This window comes from Sinocyclocheilus anshuiensis, unplaced genomic scaffold (assembly GCF_001515605.1).
Source record: "Sinocyclocheilus anshuiensis isolate Anshui unplaced genomic scaffold, SAMN03320099.WGS_v1.1 scaffold482, whole genome shotgun sequence".
Taxonomy (NCBI): domain Eukaryota; kingdom Metazoa; phylum Chordata; class Actinopteri; order Cypriniformes; family Cyprinidae; genus Sinocyclocheilus; species Sinocyclocheilus anshuiensis.
In genome coordinates this window covers 776,605-780,064 of record NW_015547676.1, presented here as the reverse complement: position 1 = coordinate 780,064, position 3,460 = coordinate 776,605, and the positions used below count along the sequence as shown (strand labels likewise).

At 34.2% G+C, this 3,460-nt stretch overlaps 1 long non-coding RNA gene across 1 annotated transcript in view; it reads right to left on the bottom strand.

Moving 5' to 3' along the window:
- Nucleotides 1-605, bottom strand: part of LOC107703037 (uncharacterized) — a 27,656-nt gene extending 27,051 nt beyond the window's left edge. Inside the window, exon 1 of the long non-coding RNA XR_001635812.1 lies at nt 489-605. This is a non-coding gene — a long non-coding RNA (uncharacterized LOC107703037). The remainder of the gene's footprint in view (nt 1-488) is intronic.
- Between the last annotated feature and the right edge of the window lie 2,855 nt (nt 606-3,460).

Genomic DNA, 3,460 nt, shown 5'->3' with positions numbered 1-3,460 from the left:
GCATTATTATAAGTGAAGTTTATTGTATACTATCACAAAATTATATATATATTCATTTCAAACATGAAATTCTGCATTAAAAAATTAATATGCATGCTACATCTCACTTTACACTTTTTTTTTAGTTTGATCATAATTTTTAGTTAGCATCAAACAAAAATGTTAAACGGTTTGATGGAAAATAAGAACAACTTGAATAGTAATGTATCTGGAATCATTTGACTTTGATAAATAACAACTAACATAAATGTTAAAGTGAGACTGTTCTCATATAGTAAGGCGACAGATAACACTAAAAACACTACAAGCACAAATGTTCGAGTTTGTGTAGCAGATGAAACTGCTCTGCTTATTTGGCATTTGGTTATCAAGTTTTTAGGACTGAGCCCATATAGCAGCCAAAAAAAGTATCAAATAAAGTTTTAACAGCTTTATTATTATTTATTTATTTTTATGCATTAGCGTATTTTTTTCTACAACTGGAATACCTCGTTTGTGTTGTTTCCTAATGAGGATTTACATTATTTTACACATTGCATATTTTAGCACAGAAACCTGAAAGACTGTCTTGACTGTTGTCATATCTTAAGATTACTGATCTTGTGTGTGACTTGATTTATTTATTTTTTTTCAATAATTTATTTTTCTTCATTATTTAAAAAAAAGTGTAGACCTATTTTTTTGTTGTCAATGTCCCAATTGAGGAACAGGATGTGAAAATTTAAGATAAATGTTCATGTTATATGTTTTGGTTGCATTTGTGAGTTAATACAAATGTAGATATCGATATATCGATCGATATATCGATCGATGTTGTCCTGTATCGAATCGTATCGTAGAATTTTTTGAAGTAACGGCAAATATCGTATCGCTGGGTATGAGAATCGATATCGTATCGTATCGTGATGAACCATCCGATTTACACCCCTAGTAGATTTGCATTGAATTGGCTGGAGGTATAGTTCACCCATATATGAAAATTCTGTCATCATTTACTCTCACTCATGTAGGACTTTCATTAATCTTCAGAACACAAATGAAGATATTTTTAATTAAATCTGAGCGATTTCTGTCCTTGCTTCGACAGTTTGACACTTCATAAAGTTCATAATGTAATCATAAAAACTATTCCATATGAATTGAGCAGTTTAGTCCAAATTCTCTGAAGACACTCGATCAATTTAATTTAGGCTTAATTAATTTTGTTTTACAGCTTAATGGTCTGTTAACCAGCCACCCCTGGTCCACCCAAAAATAAAAAGGCATTATTTTCTCCTTAGTATTGTAATCCAGAGCTGTCACGATTATTCAAATTAATTTGAGTACTCAGTTTTAATTAAAAAATAAAAATAAAAATCCTCCATTACAATTTACCCTTGTTCTGTAATTGCTGAAATTCCAAAAATCAAGCAATCCATGGATAAGGCATAAGTGAAAATGACACACATTATTAAACAATTTTTTCTTTTTTTTTTCTTTTTTGGAGTTAAGCAGTACAAAATGCCTAGTATCCTAGCTTTAAATATTATGAGGCCTTGAGGAAATATAAGGCTGTGTATCCTCAATGTAACAATTAAAACTAACTTAAACAAAGGTCCTAAAATTGAGCCTTGTGGCACTCCATATTGGACATGTGATTGATATAACACTTCTTAATTTACCAAAGCAAAGTGATAACAGTCAGATTAAATCTCTAAAGTTTGTATGAGGATATGCAAAAGCTGAGACAATACCAAACAGAAATGTTTTTTCCCCCTGGTTACTTAAAGGTGAAGTGTGTGCATTTTTGGCATATAAATTGCTAAAATAATGATTGTCTCTAAACATGCAGAAGTCTAAAGAGGCCTTAATACAGAAGTGACGTTTTATTCACTTCAAACAATAATAATGAATAATTTTTCCAAAAAATAAATGGAAGAAAATCATGAATGTATTGTAGGAAAGAGTCCTGCATGGGTCCCACGCCCGCCCTGCACCCACACAGTAATTAACAGAACACCCAACCCATTATCCGACAGCAACGCTAATTTAAATCCGTACCCAATCCCAACTCATTTACATAAAAACCGTGACCCAAACTGCACCCGCATTAAATCTTCTACATGTAGTAGACAAAACTCATTTATTTTTTCATGTAACACAAGCAATTAACCATTAGGCATTCTGAGCTAATGCATTTAAGAACAATTAACAGACACACAGCCCAACTTGTTTACAACAAGTAAGTTGAGAGGGGAGAAAGAGAGAGAGCGTGACATCCATTGTGTAAAAAACAATATTAAAATATGCGTACATCATGTTAACAATCTATTTTGACAAATAGTGCATACTCTGCAGTGAATACATGACCATTTGTCCTCTTTTTAGAGGCATGAAAAATAGGCTAAAACTTTTATTAAAATGGTGAATAGATCATTAAACCGAAAGCGAGCAAAGAGCGCTCCCTTTCATATAACCACTACAGCTGTCAATCAGTGGCAGCGCGATTGGCTATAGTTCTCTTCTCAGTGCTGCAGATCGCGCTGTAGAAGCCTTTAACAGTCTTCAGACCGTGTACCGGATTTTGTTGAAATAGTCTTAGCTATTGGACATGCAACCTGCCTGTGCCTGTCACCCGTCTGACCCGCAGAGCACCTGCCACATAAATATGTGACCCTGGAGCACAAAACCAGTCATAAGGGTCCATTTTTCGAAATGTAGATTTATGCATCATCTGAAGGCTAAATAAATAATATTTCCATTGATGTATGGTTTGTTAGGATAGGACAATATTTGGCTGAGATACAACTATTTGAAAATCTGGAATCTGAGGGTGCAAAAAAATCTAAATATTGAGAAAATCATCTTTAAAGTTGTTCAAATTAAGTTCTTAGCAATGCATATTACTAATCAAAAATGAAGTTTTGATATATTTACGGTAGGAAATTTACTAAATATCTTCATGGAACATGATCTTTACTTAATATCCTAATGATTATTGGCATAAAAGAAAATTGTATAATTTTGACTCATACAATGTATTGTTGGCTATTGCTACAAATATACCCCAGCGACTTAACGCTGCTTTTGTGCTCCAGGGTCACATATTATTCCACCCGTTACATCAAATATTAGCAGTTCACCCATCCATGTGCAGCACTCTGTTGTAGAACAACTTAGCCCCTAAAATGTGCTTCTCTCCCCTCTCTCTGCAGTTTTTCCCTTATGTGCTGTTGCTGGTGACAGTGTTAGTTTACTTGCCAGCGTTGTATTGGCGGTTCACAGGAGCTCCTGTGCTTTCTTCTGATCTGACCTTTATAATGGAAGAACTCCAACAGTCTCCTCTTGGCTTATATCGAAATCCTCCGACATTCTTCTTTACAAATCCTCGTTTTGTACTTCTAATAAGTGACTGTTGTTTTGTTTTGATCTCTCCGCTTCACTTCCGCGTTCGTCACTTCTGAGCGGCGCATGCGCAAAG